At 49.2% G+C, this 18,182-nt stretch overlaps 1 protein-coding gene across 4 annotated transcripts in view; it reads left to right on the top strand.

Annotated features, from left to right (window-relative positions):
- LOC142572018 (uncharacterized) overlaps nucleotides 1-18,182 on the top strand; it is a 273,133-nt gene that overhangs the window by 154,722 nt on the left and 100,229 nt on the right. The gene's annotated exons all lie outside the window — the stretch shown is intronic.

Raw genomic sequence — 18,182 nt, 5'->3', positions numbered from 1 at the left:
CTGGTTACAGTAAAACAAAGACGATAATAATAAAAATAAGAGAGAAAGCTTACAAGTACGAAAAAACGTCTCTATTAGCAGCCCAAGATGAAGGCACTCCAACGCTTCCGTAAACTATTCTATAAACTTCTTGTGAATGTAACCTATAGACAGTCACCGTCTTGGCTGCTAGCTGCGCGGCTAAAGCTCCCGCTTCTTGTCTTGTACACACGGACAACCAAGAAAGTGAGCCGGGCTATGGCCTCCGCCGTAGCATAATTCGTAAAACAGCGTACGCGCAATGAGCAAGGTGTGGGTTCGGCTCCCAGCTACGGTACGTTATCTTTTCGTTCACCATAATTTCCCTTTGCCTTATTGTTTCTACATTGTAGTTAAAGATAGCACTTATACTGCCCCAGGCTTTCTCTGGCTTCGATGTCTGTTTGTTTCTGTGGTTGCGACTACCGACTTATAGTGTTGCGGCAATCCGGCGCACCTGACACGTGTCGGCGCGTAAACAGTGTTCTCGCAGACCATGGTACACAGACGTCACAAACGGTGACAAGAAAAAAACAAAGGGAGGTCGACAACCAGTGCGTGGACATTGGTCCTGGGCAAGGGCGACTCGTCTAAGGCATAGCGGGGACACCACCACGCGAAGTAGGAAGAGACGGGGAGGGAAGGCGGTGGGTGGGTCGCTGCTGATGGCAGCGGAACGCCTTGATGCGTGGTGGGGTCCCCCGGGGACGTCTTACGGACGGCGACAACCGTGACGGAAGTTGAAGAAAAAAAAAAAGCAACACCGCGAGAACAAGTAAAATTATCGCCTGTGTCGCAACAATCGCGGTCCGGGGACAGGGTCACCCGGGACAGGCGACGACAGTCGACGTTGTACGACGGCACGTCGTTTCAGAACCTGCGCGAAGAAGAGAAAAAGACAAACAAACAAACAAAAAAAAGGGGGGGGGGGGAGGGCGACTTCCTCTTTACTGTTCCTCGCTCCACTGCCCATTTTTATTTTCTTCTCTTTTAGTGGGCGTGCGGCGGCTAGCGTGCCCTATTATTATCTTACACTCGCCAAGTTATCTCACTCTACCTATTCTACGTTTTCCCTGCCATTGTTCCCCTTCGAGAAGAGAATCAATCAATCAATCAATCAATCAATCAATCAATCAATCAATCAATCAATCAATCAATTATTATTATTATTATTATTATTATTATTATTATTATTATTATTATTATTATTATTATTATTATTATTATTATTATTGTTGTTATTTGTTTTGAACACATATACACAGGTAACAGGAAAGGGAAAGCGAGGAGCAGGCTGGCAACTGCCAGCGGAAGGGGCACAATGCCTGCCTACTCTTCTGAAGGGAGGTGACAGCAACACAGAAATGGAAGATAGGAAGGAGTGGAGGAAAGAGGAATCAATCAATCATAACGCGCCGTTTTTTGATCGATAGACTTGATTTGCGATTTACCTGAGTGGTATCACAAAATTTTAGCGGTTTGTTATTGAATGCCTTTTATGCTGCAATAACTTTACCTCATTCCCAATCAATGGGAAAAAGGTAAAGATGGAGTACTTTGCCCGGTACCATATGAAAAAACGAAAAAAAAAGAAAGAAAAAGGGAAAGGAAGGTTAAACTTCAGAGGCCACATAAGTGAACGATGTCTTTCTTCTTCTTTGGATGAAATAGTACGTCCGCACTGCGCAAATGTCAAGGGTACGTAAATACCTTCACATGGAGCCTATACCATGAAAAATATTTATTGAACATTTCCCGAAGCAGCATCTGCCATAACCTCGTGTCTGTGCTGGATCCCTGCGACGTAACAGTCATTAGAAATGTACGTTCCTAATCCTCGCGGACGTGCAGCCGACAGAAAAGGCCGACTGTTTGCCCTGGACCGCACGGAGTGTCGACCGTTTCCATTTGCCGTAACCCTGAGCCGTGCTCTTAATGCGCGGCCTATTCAAATCCCGGAGCGGATGGCGTGCGATCGACCCTCCAACACACCTGCGCGTGGCGTAAGGACGATCGTATTCTGGGATCTCCTCTGAATTCTACGAAGAGGGGCCGTGGCCAGAATATTGGACTACGCCAAGGCTAGGTCGTTGACCGCGCTTATTTCGCAGCCTGGTCCGCCCGCCGAAACTGCTTGTGCCTTGAAAAGAGCCCGGTTCAAGGCAGGGCTAACCGCGCGATAAGTGCACGTGGTCACTCTTTACAACTGTAACCTGTTGGGCTGGTTAGTTTGAGATTGTACTTTGTAAAGGGGAGCGAAGAAGCGTTGCGGAAGAAAGGAGACCAGGACAAGATATGGCGCCTTTCCTGTCCTGGTCTCCATTTTTTTTCTTGCGTGACACTTCTGCGTTCACCATCGCAAGATATGGTGGTCATTCTTTGCGTTCTGAAGTATACTTCTAAGTATTCGCTCCTTTCCTTTGACCATTCTTTCTTGGTGCGCGGTGATGGGCAAGGGTATGTAGAAAGAAGTTTATAACTGCAAAAAATTTGGTACTGCTAACAGGATAAATTACCTTGGTTTTTTATTTCGAAACAATGACGCTATAGGCGAACGCTATACCAAACAAGCTGTCCGTTGAATGTACGTAAGTACAGTTGAACAAGTTCTGGTCGGAACTTAAGACAGACATAACCACATGTAGCTGTTTGTGTGCGCATTGTTCTAACGATCGTTGCTTCATTTTTTTTTTAAATTTTCGCTTACTCACAGCTCTGTACCTCTACTGCCTTGAGGCCAGGGTTCTCACTTTTCCTATTGAAACGAATAAATATGTAAGTAGATATGCAATGCCGTTTTTGTGGTGCGGAAGTCAAAACCTACAGTATATCGCTGAGAAATTTGCGAATAAGGGTTTTAAATTTGGGTAAGGAAGAAACAAGCGTTGCCTCACGCGTCAGGATCCTTATTTACAAAACAGTTTGTTACGCTATACCGGCGATGGTCAGTCTTGGAAACGAACTCACCAGCGATTGTCGCGTGAGAAGGATAAAGAAATCTTACGAACAGAAATATATGTAAATGCGTCGCCTTCTTTGTAGATACGCTGTAAAATAGCTCTGGAGGGCGAATAGTTATAGCGTTTTCTGGACAGCTCGAACAGTGGCCTCAGAATTAAGCAAGGTAGGATCCACAAACCCGAAAGAAGTTGAGCTGAAGAGGGCGACGTACGTATCGCCGACGTATTGTCACACTGAGATGCGTTTTGGTACTGTTTCTTTTTTAATTTTAGCGCACAAGTATTATTTTCGCTCACCTCATCCCCCCTCCCCTGCGTTCTTGCGGCCCGTTCATCTGCTCTTTCGATTCCCTGTTAAACACTGTGTGCCAGATGATTAGGGTTAATATTAAATGCAGCTTTGAGCGACAGCCTCATGCTTACGCCCCAAGCGCTTAAGGAAAGTGCTATGGTGTTCTTAAAAGAATGAGTCGCGGCTCGCTCTTCTCCACAAATGGAATTCGTTGGAGCACAAGGACTCAGCGTCGCGCGAGGCGCTGCTTCACTGTATGCGAGCAGCGTGGGGTCATAAAGAGGGAAAGCAGAACTTTTATTTAAGCCCTGTTTGAGTGGCCTTCCCTCAGTTTAACACTACACTAATGCCCAATCGTGGCGCTTCAGCAAGCTGTCAAATGACCTCTCGAGTCTCGTTTTATTGACCGCGGCAGCAGCAAGCGTTGTAGCGTGTGATAGGCGCGTCTGCATATCAGTGCGGCGCGGGCCTCGGAGCGAGGGTGCGTACACGCGAACGCAAGCACACAACGCACCCACTCTGGAGACGCGGAGACGGCTCCCGAGAATGCCGGCAAAGGGCTCTACCGCAAGAGAGTCGAGCGTAGGCGGGAAATAAAACGATCCGCGTGAGAGAAGAGGTCGGCTCAGTTGGCTCGGTCCCAAGTGCAGCCGCCGTAACCACTGGATCAGCTGAAGAGGAAGGGACGAGCTGCCATATAGTGGAAAGCGCGCCGAACTCTTTGCGGGTATGCAGCCACCGCCTTGCCCCACGCTCGCCGCTTCCCCCGTAGTCCCAATGCCCTGGCGCCTGACAAGCGTCCGTCGCTCTCTGATGGGTCCATTAGTGCAAGTCGCCGGCAGCACGGCCTGCCATTAGCATCCGACGACGAGCGGATGAGCTGTCCGCGCATCCCCGGTGGTAGCTTTCGCCGTGCGTATATTGGTTGGTGCGGACCGAATGCAGGTTTTTCGTGTCGCAGGACGACGATTGGCGCCGCCCCCCCCCCCCCCCTCCCACACCCGGCATTGGTGCACTCGCATCGCTACACATGTTAATTTTATATCTTGGTATCCGTTTTGTTACTTTTTTGTCGCTCTGTTGTGTTGAACCGCTCACTGTTGGTGGCACGACAAAAGGAGACGGCAAACGGAGCATACCCTTAACATTTCGGTTCGTCGGCTTGTGCCTTGCACCGCCATAACGAAATTTCTGCGGAATATTTCGGGAATGATGTCAGTGCTCGTTTTTAACCGCGTAGCTTTCGAGTGGACATTTGTCAAGGGGCTTGCTCTGAATCAGCTTGCTGCAAGGCCTGTTAAGTGTTGCCGTGTTCTCGCCACTCTTCAGTTACGCGTGCGCTTTTGTCGTTCAATTGCGTGCAGCCGTATAAGAACGCCTTCTCCAAAATGATCTCCGACGTTCATTGAGAGAGTTCAATCAATCAATCAATCAATCAATCAATCAATCAATCAATCAATCAATCAATCAATCAATCAATCAATCAATCAATCAATCAATCAATCAATCAATCAATCAATCAATCAATCTTTATTCAAAATTGTCGGTCAACGTGGGGAAAAAGCCACCAAAGAGCCTTGGCGAGGCCCACGAACGTAAGCGTAGTGTATATAAACTACCAGTAAAACCCACTCTGCGAACTAGCCGTGGGCAAACTGTGGCACAGCAGCCCCTTGGGCCGGCCTTCGCTTCTTGTGGGCATGCTACTACGTATTTGGAGGATGCCCATCGGATGCTGTGCACTCCGCTTGATCAATTTATTTTCTACCGCAGACGCCTGTTGTTCCGTTAGCGCCGCTTCACCGCAGATCGCTGTAACCAAAGTATTTCATGTTTCTTCTTTTTTTTTTGGTGGCTGTGCGTCTTTTTCTCTTTCTCCAATTTCTCTGGCGTCGGTTTCGCGCAGCGTGTTTCCTGTCTATCATTTTGCTCCTTTGCGGTGGTCTTGTTGCTTACCCCCTGTTAACGCGCTCTGCACGGCAGTACCCTGCCGAAGCCCGGCCCCTTCTAGCCGTTCCCTCCCTCCTCCTGTGCCCCACTCTTCCGGGCATTCGCCGGAGAGACACGTCTCTCCCAAGGGGCTGTTCGATCCGTGTTGGGCAGCTCGCCGGAAGCAGGATTCGCTGATGGACGGGCTCGCAAGCGCGTTAGATGCGCTCGCTTGGCCGTTAAGCGAGAGCCTCGATGCCCCGTCGCTGCCTCTTTTACACTTGATCCTGTCGCGTTGCCCAGCGCCCCGCTGAGCCTTCGTCGAGCTTTTATCGCCACGGGACGTCGCAGTTTCTTTCTTGCTTTGTTTGTTTTCTCGGATGCCTCTCTTAATACTGGTCGAACCGGTAGTTTTAGGCGCAACAAGAGTAGTAACGGTAACAGCAATTGTGCTAGTTATAGTAGCCGTAGTATTATAGTAATGGTATTAGTAGCTGTACTTATGGGATGTAATATGCGAACAGTAGCATGTGGGCGGTTATTGCAGTATAGGACGGCTGCAGAAGGAGTAAGGGGTGTTTGCAGTGAAATTGCATGCTACACAAAGCTTTATGGCTATATGACTGTAATGATAAAGCAGAGAGTAGCAGCGGCAGCTATGCCGTCATTATTTGCAACAATAAAAGTGGTATGCACTGCAGTTTAATCGATTGTTTGATGCGCGAAAAGGATGGTACCATCCATAGAAAGACAAAGATCAGAGGAGATAGAAGTCATTGCCGGAGTCGAGTTGGCTTCGCCTTGTTAGTATTGGACTCAGGTAGGGCAAAGGCTGTCAAAAAATTCACCAGGATAAAAAACAAATAAGGCAACTTGGACAATTCTAAACCATGTAACGAAAAACAAATTCATTGCGATGCCGATTTATGGCTTTGAGACAAACACGATGCATGTATTTGTTTCTTTCTGTTTGTTTGAAATTTAATAAGCTGCAGCGCATGCAGAGAAAAAACGCATTTCGTTATCCTCCATGTCGTCACCTTTTGTGTATGTGTACACCTTCTGTACATGCATTTAAGGAAACAAAAATGAAAGAAGCGATACGAGCTTCGAAATGGCCTGCACATAGATATGGCTTCTTACATATAGATTGTAAGGGCTACAGCCGCCCACTTGCTGATGTTCATGTTGCGCTGCGATAATTTATCTACTTTTTGGCAGTTATAGTATCTCGCGTCACGAAAACTTCGACCGTGTAAGGTTCCTTGTCGCCACAAATGTGCACGCTAAGCGAATAACAGAACTGCAGAAAGTTCGATCATGTCGCGTATGCCGTTGCACTGCATCTGTTCGTGCCCGTCTTTCTTTTTTTCTTCTTCTTTCCTCTTCCATTTCTATTGCCAAACAGTAAACCTTTAAGCTCCGCTCTCGTGTTCCAACGTTACAGAGCTCCTCAGTGTTTTCTTTTTTTTTTTTTCAAGCGTTCTCGCAATTGCGCGCGTGCGCGCGTCAATGTTCCGAGCATTTCGGGCTAACGCCCTCGTCTCAGCTTTGAGCTCAGCTCTCGCTTTGGCGACGAGGTTGCGGCAGGACGTCGTGTATATAAATCGCCGGCGCGTCGGGGCTGCCTGCCTTCTCGCCATTCATTAAGCTGCCTTCTCCCGTCTAAGCATAATTTGATTACGTTTTTTTTATCGCTTTATTTTTCTGCGAGAAAAACTCTGGCTCCGACCCATTTCGCAAGGGAATTATAAAGTTGCGACAGATGCTCCCAGTTATATTTTTTTTTGCCCATTTCTGTTTTTGTCGGGGCCTCCTACACAAAGTTCTTTATTTTGGGGCTTGACTCTGGGGAGACAGCAACACATCTCTTATTGAGGCGAGTCAAAATGTCAAGAAGCAGTCCGGGAACGCCCGACAATCTGTGGGCTGCATCGACGAGTTACACTATACGCTCGTGTAGGAAATCTGAGATTGCGAGGCATGTCACAAAAAGTGGTTTCGTAGTCTCATGAGCTGCTTCCTTTAGTTTTTATAACTATTATATTTATTTCCTTCACTCGTGATTCCAATCTATTTTCCTACGCGTCTCCGACATCAAGTTCTACCGCAGCCGCGGACTGGGCTCTCTTTTGCCTCCAAGTATATAACGACTCTCCTCTCCGAGTTCCTCTCCGACATATACTATACTAGCGTGTCTTTCACTATCAAAGTGACATCGTCGCCGAGAAACGAAAGACGGCGGTGACAAGAGAGCGAGAAAAACTTAAAAAAGAAAACGAATTGATCGGAGTGTATATCAGGCCTAACAAGGCGAACACATCGGCCTTCGAAAGAGGAGAACATTCTCATCGATCATCTCGTTGCGTAATTTTCGAAGAGCGCAAGATTGCGGCCCGCCGGGGAGTCCCTGTACGTTTATAGGCTTCACCGACGTATACACGGTTGGAATGTCGCTCGCTACCACCCGACGACTCGACGACAACGAGACACCGGACAAACTGCAGCGCCACTCCGTCGACTAGCGTTCCGCCGTCGTCGCCTCCTCCTCCCTCCGAACCCCCCCCCCCCCTCTCCCGCCTCAACCCCCCACCACTCGCATCAGTGTGACACGTGATGGGAACGGATAAACAAGGCCGCGATGGCGCCGCGTATACTTGAAACACAAACATCTTCGAAGGACGACATCGCGGTGCGTCGTCGTCTCGATATGGCGGGCATATGCCGACATACGAACTCGGGCGCTTGCACGGGCGCGTGTCTCTCGAGTCTAGCGGTCGCAGAGACGAGGGGCTCGCCAAGGCGTGTCACGCGAACCCGGTGCGTCTGCGTTCGCGTGACCGATTCTGGAGAAATAAAGCAAAGGCAGAGAAAAGCCGAAGTGAAGTTAAGGTGCGTGAGAACGGCAGACGCAACGCGCCGGAGCGAACCGAGTCTCTTGGCATCGGTTGGTGATTTAGATGGATAGACCTTCGGCGAGATTCGCTCTCGCGTCGAAAGAAGAGTCGGATCTATCTCGTCTGTGTGAACGCGTGTTGTCGGGGTGTTGCGCAAGGCTAGGCGGTGATAACCCCCGCAGTGTCTTTAGTACTTTAGTAATTCGAGTGCCAGCGTCATTACTTCTCAAGAGGCCGGGAAATCTGGCCGCTAACGTGTTGTCGATCGCCAGTCGAGAGGGACGTATATTTTGCCATGCTAGCGAATATCCTAAGGTGACATTAGCCCAGCCTTTCGTTTATATATTTGGTATTAACAGCTTGGGCCTGCAAAACTTAAGTGTGTGTACATATATACTACGCGCTGTTGGCCGCCTTCCTCGCCTATACCGCGGAACTCGGCTGCCTATACCACGAATAAAGGCAACAACGTGAAAGGCAGGAAAGCGTACTTCAGCGCATGGGCTACGGTCTGCAGCGGAACTGAAGCGCTTGAGAAGTTCTCAGAATGCATAGTAAATTTTCTTATATGAATCTCGGAATCTCGTTTGCATATGGAATGACGGCCGGTTCTAGAATGTGCTGCTCTTCAACAACAGCGCTTTCGCACCGCACGCACACACACACACACACACACACACACACACACACACACACACACACACACACACACACACACACACACACACACACACACACACACACACACACACACACACACACACACACACACACACACACACACACACACACACACACACACACACACACACATATATATATATATATATACTTTATTCGGCTACGCTTTCAAGAAAGTCATGCGCGAGTGTTCCTGCTTTGGTTAATTACTCCGAGACGACTCAGATAATTACGCTTGGGAGGCGGGAAGCACTGTGACTGTATTTGTTCAACTATTCCACGAAATTCGAAAAGAAAAGCAATATCGGCCCTTCGCTTCGTTTTGTTGGTTCGCGACTATCTTTTGTTAATTAAAGCCATTCGCTTGAAAAGCTACCGCGCATACTATAGCATCAGTGCCATCCTCGCTTCTACCGTAGTTCTTCTCCCAAAACATGCAGTTTGAAAGGACAGAGGTGGGGGTGTACGGCGCCTCTAAATGAAGCCACAGCGTCTTGAATGAATCGCGTCAGCTATCAAGTCACTGAGAATATGATGTCCCACTGTAAGAGGTCTGAACCCGACCTAGCTGGTAAGGCAGCATTATTGAACGAAAAAGTGCAGAAGACGGGACACCACGAGTGGTAAACAGACACACAGAGAGCTCACTTTCGATTGATTTTATGGACATTAGTTGAGCCATTTTAATGACAACGGGTGACCAGTTTTTAAGCGTTGACAACATTCACAGCCGTGGCATTTTGGATGTCACAGCTGTCACTGGTCACCTGATGTTGATAAAATCAGTTGGAAGCCAGCGCTCTGTGTGTTTATTTGCCATTCGCCGCGTTCCCATCTTCTGCGCTGCTTTGTTCAAAGAATACATTGTCACGCACGGGTCGAACACGTGTCTCGCAGCAGTGCACTTTAGTTTCCCGAAACAGTGCTATACGGTTATAGGGATTTGAATTTCTAAACGAAGAAGAGTGAATTGCATGAATTCACTTGCGTCATCTTAATCTCTTGTCGCAAGAGAGGCCTGCTTCTGTTAGACTGGTCCGTCGTGGGGGGTTGTCGTACATCGTTTCGAGACGTGCTTGAACCTTTGAAGTGAAGCGCCTTTGTTCTTCGAAATACTTGTAAAGAAAGGAATGGAGAGAGATAAAAAAAGAGAAAGCTACAAGCGGAGAATGGGCCCAGAGGACGGCTCTAGAAAAAAGTCCTAGGCTCAGAAGTCAAACTCCTTTGTTCCCATTAACACGTTCGCTGTCTGGCCATGGCTGCCACGCGCAGATCTTCTCGGCCTTTTCTTCCGATGCATCCCGCCTGTCCCACAGGCCCGAAATAAAGATTCTCTCGCCCGTCTTCAGAACGTCCCCGTCCTTCTTATTCAACGCCAGGGACACACCGGATGAAAAGAAGAAAGTAAGGGTGCAGGAAGAAAATGACTCCGACCGAAATGACTTTTCTTTGGCTCGCTTATACGCCGGCGGCTATTAGTGAACAATGGCGCGACTGAAATTCTCGCGCGAATGCGCGCGCACACGCCCCCGCGCGCGCGCGATCGAGAGGAACCGATTGTGTAACTTCATCAAGAGCAAGAGAGGGACCCATCACACCAGGGATGGCGTTTGATTCCGAGTCCAAGTAAGTAAGCATCCCCCCCCCCCTCCCTTCCTCCCCTTTTCCCTCTCTCGCTATCATTTTTTTTTCTTCTGTGTTTCTGACGGCTCCTGCGGTGACGACGGCGATTTCTCGGAAAGCAAAATAAAAGGGGGTGGGGAGACGAGCGGAGATTCTTTGTCTGTTTGGCGGCAGCTATACGACGACTGCGACGAAGGCGATGCCTCAGGGCGCGCGCGTAGCCTGTTCAACGACATTTTATTTTCTTGGCAGCACCCCTTTCTCTTCTCCACTCATCTCTTCTTGGGACTAACGGAGCTCTGCTGCGGCATAGCTGTTCCTGCCTCGCTATGCGGCTTCCATCTGAACATTCTTTTCCCTTTCCCCCTTAGATTGCTACTCGCCGCTACACGTCGCCCTGTGTCTTTTTCTCACGCAATCGAGGGAGGCTGCATTTATTTGATCTTCCTGTGCCCTGCTTTTGTGGCGCTTGGGTTTCCTCCGCCGTTCCCGAGGAACACTCCTTTGTGGAGTGATTACCGCGATGTTTTCTGGCGAGAGATCGAGATTCCGGCTTGGCCGCCCTCCCTCCCCAACTGCTGCGTGGGAGCGTGTGGTCGCCGACTTCGGGACTCTGCGTCGAATGGCGGTTCATTGGCGAAGCGACGAGAGGGACGGTGAGGGTGGTCTCACCCTGTGTATAGTGTACTTGCTTGGGAGCGGCTAGCTTCGTTGCCGACCACAATTGAGCCGTCAATTGAAGCGGAACGCCCTCCCGTGGCAACCATGACTCGAAGCCCTTGGCCCGTCAACGTGCAACGTTATCTGCAACTCCCTCCACATCCCTCTCTACGAGTTTGTGGCGCCGGCTCTATTTCTCTGGCTTGTTCTTCTTTCAATTCTTCTCATCCTCTTTCCTATTTCAGCTTCATTAATTTTTTTTCTTCCCCTTCGGCACTATGTTACTCTGATGCGAATTGGCATCCGGCTGTCAGGACAGCTGACGCGCTTGACGTGTCTCGTGGTATTCGAAGTCGCCGCTTCCCTTTCGATAATCGATTGTATCTTTTGAGGCCATGTTTGGCGGGTGCGGTATACAATGAATGCTATCACGTAGCCTGGCAGACGTGTGGGAACGCTGACGCCAATGTTTCAGTCGCCGGAGATGTGTGACGCGCCGTGCAGCTGCATTTACATTTTAATCGGTAACGCTTGGGAATGATAACTAACTTTCGCCCGCCTTCTTGCGTCCTCTTACGCGACGGAATTAAGAAAGTTCTAGTTTTCGTGAATGTATTCACGTTTCCTCAAATCCTGTTGCTACGGGAAACACCGGTACAGATTTTCTTTTAAATTCGTACATCTGCAGCTTTCAAGTGTAGCGGAAGTATACAAGTCTACACTATAGTGGCTTCCGAACATGCCTAGTTTATTTACAGAAACCACTTCATGTGTTACATAGAAAAGAGCCTTTATTCGGACCAAGTTCTTTGAACCGTCTTGTGTATATTCAGCCTTGGTTTGTAGCGAGTACTCTGTATAGCAAACTGTGCAGAAGCTTCTGCAAGTGCGAGAGGATCGTTCTTCCGTATTCACCCAGACGGAGGCGCACTTGTAATTGCGAGCTTGTTGCCATGGTTTCCTTCAGCGATGTTTAGAGCACACCGTGCGAAGCTTCTCGAGCGGATAATTCGCACTGAAGTATTCGTAATCTTTTCTGACGGCGCACACACAACTTTCCTCCGTCAGAAAATAGCTTAACTTTTCGATAACTTCTTGTTTCGGCCAGGTCCTAACTGTCATGTGCTCGGCTGTACGAGTGCGCTCAGCATTCAGAATTTGTACGGTACGTAAAAAAAAAAAAAAGAAAAAAACCTGTGAAATATAACTGTGCAGCTACAATAACGCGCAGCTTAACCGTCGCGCAGTTAGGAATAGGGAACATCGTCATGGTTTGAATGCGCAGCTGTTCCTGACGCCTATGCGTCGTCGTCGAAACTCCGACGCCCGCTCACCAAGCGCTGCGACTCGTCGGCGCGTATAATACCCTGCCTTTCCAGTAGACATACATCAGCGGCTCCGTGACGTTCTCAATGCGCCGCTTCAGTAGTTACGTGCAGCGTCACACAAATTACTTCCGTGCTGGGCGTGGCGCCGGTACTGAGAAATCGTTTAATTGCTACGGCGTTCCGCCAACTCCTCCTGGCTCTCTGCTTGCGTCCTGCAACTGTGCCTAATGACACGTGCGCGTGATGGCTGTTGTTTTCGGTGCCGGGGAACCTTGGCTTGTGGTGGATTGTTCACTGCGCGCACGCCCGCGACATATGTTCGAGCTGTGAATAACATCATATTAAAACCTGAGCACTGAGTTACATAGAACTGTTGAGAGTAGCTCTTCTTCTTTTGCAGGAAACATCTCCGTCTTTTTTTTTTTTTCGTCCCGAACGCTTTACGACCAACCTTGTGTATACAAATCACTTTCGAAAAGAAATGCTTTGCTCTTCGCTTAATTGGAGAAATCCTTTGGTCTCGCATAGTTGCAAGTTGCGGGGAACACAAATATCTAGGAAAGTGAAAAGCTGCAGGCATATAGTTGTGAGACTATTCAAAATAACACTTAGTATACTTGGGTTGTGTCATCGTTGTCACAATTCAGATTGCGTCGGCTCTTACGAACTATGCTTGCGCAGAAAGTTGGTGGCTTCACGAGTGCTGGTATGGCGTTCCAAGATGTTCGCCTCCTACTATCGTATTACTCGCGCTATTCGGTATACTCCCTACATGGGAGAAAACACCCAAGTGACAACGTTACGTCTGAATATAGCACGCGGCCTTGTATATGCACAAGTTGCGGCGTCGTGGCACCTCGTTTCCGCAGTTCTTCGGCGCTGCACGCGACTGAAGTTTTCCAAGGACCCCCCGGCGCCGTCGCCTTTACGGCCGGTCGCTCCCGGGAGGGCCGCCGGTCCGACGCGGCGGAAGTGCGACCGACCTCTCTGCCACGCTGTCTCGCCGTCGTCTTCGTACTCGGCTTCTTTATTGGGCGTCGTAAAGCTGGAGAGACAACACCTCCTGTCGCGTACACACACCCCATTTCCCTCCTGCGACCGATAGCGAAGCCGTACTTAGCTGCGGGTGCTGTGAGAACGGAGGAGCCGGAGGTGGGGGGGGGGGGGGGGGGAGGGGTGCGAGCGAGCGGCGCTACCAAGGCGCAGGTTATAAGCGTCCCGTTCCTCTTCCGCCGTCTAGCGCGGAGGATCGACTCCTAAGCGCCAATTTCTGAATGCTTCGCAGCTGATCGTTGAGGGGTGGGGAAGAGGGGGGAGGTGGAGGTCTCTCTGCGTTTTGCGTTGTTCGGTTCGTTCGTCACTACTGTGGTTCACTGAAATGAGAGAGACTGTGGTGGCCTCGTGGTCGGGCTACGGTGTTGTGCTGCCTCGCCCCGCGCGACGTTGGACGAGTATAGCATACAACGTATCCCAGGTAACTTATGCCAAAATTTTAAAAATATGGGAGTGTCAAGTAGCCGGACAGAAAGAACTATGCTAATGTTGTTTGCCGTCGCTTGGAGCAAGTCGGACTAGTTTATTTCTATATTTCGCCTAAGAACATAATTAGTTTCTATTGATTAATCGACTGCTCATATATTATATTCAGAGAAAAGTGTCATTATGAAGGTTGTAGACCATCATAAAAAATTTCCGATGAAGCTTTCTGTTGCTGAATACGTGCTAAATAAAGGATTTTTCCAAGCCTGCATAGTGTGCTGATACGGGAACTCCATAGAACGGCCATCGTCAGCTGCCTGCAATTATTTTTACGTATTTTCGCTGCTAGGACGTAAGTCCAGATTAAGTGCTAACTGGCAGCTAAGTTTGGTACATATTGAGCAATGAATCATCATCATCATCATCCGCCTGGTTACGCCCACTGCAGGGCAAAGGCCTCTCCCATACTTCTCCAACTACCCCGGTCATGTACTAATTGTGACCATGTCCCTGCAAACTTCTTAATGTCATCCGCCCACCTAACTTTCTGCTGCCCCCTGCTAAGCTTCCCTTCCCTTGGAATCCAGTGCGTAACCCTTAATGAACATCGGTTATCTTCCCTCCTCATTACATGTCCTGCCCATGCCCCCCCCCCCCATTTCTTTTTTTTTTTATTTCAACTAAGATGTCGTTATCCCGCGTTTGTTCCCTCACCCAATCTGCTCTTTTCTTATCCCTTAACGTTACGCCCATCATTCTTCTTTGCATAGCTCGTTGCGTCGTCCTCAATTTAAGCAGAACCCTTTTCGTCAGCCTCCAGGTTTCTGCCCCATACGTGAGTACTGGTAAGACACAGCTGTTATGCACTTTTCTCTTGAGGGATAGTGGCAACCTGCTGTCCATGATCTTCTATCGTCATCGTCACCCATCATGCACCTCTTTCTTCCCTCTTTCTTTCCCTCTTCCCCTTCCCCCCATGCCGAGTAGCTGGCTAGAGGAATATACCTCAGGCCGACCTCTCAGCATTTCGTATCATTAAACTTCTCTCTCTCTCTCTCTCTCTCTCTGAGAGTGCCTGCCAAAGGCACCCCAGCCCATTCTTCTGATTATTTCAGTCTCATGATCTGGATCCGCAGTCACTACCTACCCTAAGTAGATGCAATGAATAGTGTGATAGAAAATAGAAAAGATCAAAAGACAAAGGAATACAAAACCCCAGGGCAACTTTGTATACAGCTTAAGCTAATATTCGTCTTTAATGTTACTTTAAAATCTGTTTCTTTTCCCAATGCAGTGCAGGACAACGCAGCATGCCATGCCGCCGGCTGGAACAAAAAGTCTATTGTACGTTAGGTTCATCGCGCTCCCTCTATATATACGCCAAGGTTCCTTCAATCGCTATAGCTTATGCGGAACACACGCTCAAGGTGCGCGAGAAGGCTGAACTTGACCTAAATTCCAGCCGCGACGGGCTTCCGAGAAGACGCGGCTCGCCCGCATAGCCCTCAGAGCGCCCCGTGTCCCACATAACGAGGGTTGTTATGTCGGCAGTTTGGCGTCGTATATAGCATCCCGGTGAGTCGTGCCATGCCACACGCTGTGTATACGACCGCTGCTGCTGCGACCGGTCGCGATTAAAGCTTTATAAACGAAACATAGCCCCCCTCTCACCTAGAGCGATGCTGCATCCGTATAGAGAAATGATGAAAAACGAGCCTCCGCCGGGCGAGCGCACTTATACGCGCTCGTCGCCAACTCTCGGCGCCGTGCCGCTGGTCGGCCGCGCCCCACGAAGTGGCGTCACCGTTATGAGGAGTTACGAGGCTCGGAGCACGAAACCTCGACGGTCGCATTTTTCACTCGCATCCAATGCGACGAGGATCTCGTCTCGCCGGCTGCCTGCGCGCATGCTTCGCCCACTTTCCGAACCGTCGCGTTCGGCATCGCGTGTTTGAAGACACTCGTCTGTATACCGCTGCTTGCCAAAGCTGGTGTTTGTCGAGCGAAAAAGAAAGGTAAGAAAAATAATAAGAATTGAGAAATAAAAAGGTCGAGAAATCATTGCGAGGTGGTTGCCATAAATTACATTGGGGAGAGGAACAACTCGGCGATGTGGTGCGTCGCGACATGGGATAAGCAATTCATGGCGCGCCGTGGTACTTTGAAAAATCCCTGAATATCCTTTCTTTTTTTTTCATCTATTCCTGCTTTAATTACTTTTGTGGAACGGCACTTAAAGGCGGTACGGTACGTTCGAAAGATGAAAAATTTATTTTTATTTTTTCGTGGTGAGGTAAGTTCTTCAATTCTAGTGATATGACGCGGAATGAAACGAATCCTTTCATGGTTTAAAAATACTCTGATGTAGTGCCCAGGTGAAAGAAGAAGGACCACTAATAATGACAACAAATGCTGCATCCCCCTGTGGTCCTCCTTGCATCATAATACATGAGCCGATTAGGCAGTATACGCGAAATAAATATATGCGTTAAGACAATGTAAGTAAAATAATAATAATAATAATAATAATAATAATAATAATAATAATAATAATAATAATAATAATAATAATAATAATCCTCGGCATGCAAATGCCCATTTGTTACATAATTATGTAATCAGTCATTTCCTTTTTCTTTGTAGAAATAGCGCAGACTGGAAGCTCATCTTCGCACCTGTGTAGTGTAGTGTAGTGTAGTGTAGTGTAGTGTAGTGTAGTGTAGTGTAGTGTAGTGTAGTGTGTGTGTGTGTGTGTGTGCGCGCGCCACGTCTGCGCGTATTACGCAGACGTGACGCGTGTGGCTAACGGGGGCTGGTGAAGTGGCTGCGATGTAACCGCTAGTTTACGGCTAGATAACGACATTTTCCGCGAACCGGCATATTCCCGCGGTCACAAAAACAGGTGAGCCGTCAACGCGTATAGTAGGAATGCCCATGGCGTTAGGACTACGGACACAACGGACGACGGAACTCGTCGTGATGCACGTGCCAGACGTCGCGGATCGTAATGGCCGGCCGTTATGCTTAATGAGTACGTAGCACCGAACTAGCGCAGTTGCACAAAAGTAAATAAACGCGATGACTGTAGTGTGAGCTCGCTAACCGCCAGGTGTGAAGGAGCACGTAATCGCCTCCGATCTGGGTCTCCCGAATAACAAGTTTTTGCTTTGTTTCTTTTCTATGCTGCCCGTGGAAAGCCGGGAACGTTTCCACCTACAAACTGTCTTCATGTTCGCTCCCCACCGAGGCCTCGTCCGGGGAGCGAAGAAGCGTCGGCGCGAGTTAGGTTGAGTAACAGCAGACAAGGAAGTAACGTGGCGTATAAACCAGACGCACGCTAGTCGTAAAAAAAAGCAGCATCATGGTGAAACAGGTTCGGCTGGCTTTAGTGTGCGCTTTCCTCTCACTCTCTCTCCTACCCGCCATCCCCCGGCTGTTTCTCATGGCTGCACCGAAAGAGGAGGTGTAGCTCGCGGAGGTATAGTTCGCGATAGTCAAGCGCGCACCGCATTGCAGTTTGTCCACAGTCATCGCGTTATTAAGAAACAATTATTGTCTGGATGTTTCCTTTCTCAGATAGTATCAATAGGACATTCAAAAGGGCCGAGTGATTGGCAGGCTAGCCTGCGCGCATGCTTAGAGTGTGGCGGGAAGAGCGAACGGGACGATATATACAAATGGGGGCCTGTACGGTGCCATTTCCTCGTCAGGCATTTGTTTTTGTTTTCTGTCGCTATTTTTATAACTATGCGCAGTCTCCCTTGCTAAATAGTGTACGAGTAGTAGCGCGAGCGTTTCGTTTCCTTCCGTTTTCCGACCCCGGCCGGCTACATTGTGCCACCCTGGCCCTCGTGAGGCCACTGCGCGTGGGTAATTCATTGTTGCCCCCGTGCTGGACGCATCTCCGCGCGACGCAGTCCCGGATCCCACTGGAGCCTTAGTTCCTTCGCGCTTGACCAGCTGCCGAAGGCTGATAGGCGGCTGATGGAGCGAGCCTCCTACGACGGGCACGGCACCCGAGGGAGGCCCGCCGGCCCTTTACTGCTGGCCCTCGTGCGCGCGAGAGAACGGGGCGGAAGGCTAAAGCGGCGCGTGCTCCGCGAGGAAGGCGTTAGTGACGTCGAGACACGTCCGCGGGGTACACATACACAGTGTTGCCAACTTGGCCTTTCGCCTCCGCCTCAGCCCGGCTGACGACAAGTTCTTGCATCATGCACACGCTAGGAGTTCGTTTCGGCAGTGAATAGAGGGCTTGATGCAATATGAATGCTATTTAAGAGGACGCTGTTCCGGCCGCTGCCTGTCATATATATTT

This window comes from Dermacentor variabilis, chromosome 2, assembly GCF_050947875.1.
Source record: "Dermacentor variabilis isolate Ectoservices chromosome 2, ASM5094787v1, whole genome shotgun sequence".
NCBI classification, from domain to species: Eukaryota; Metazoa; Arthropoda; class Arachnida; order Ixodida; family Ixodidae; genus Dermacentor; species Dermacentor variabilis.
This window is presented reverse-complemented; position numbering and strand designations above follow the sequence as displayed.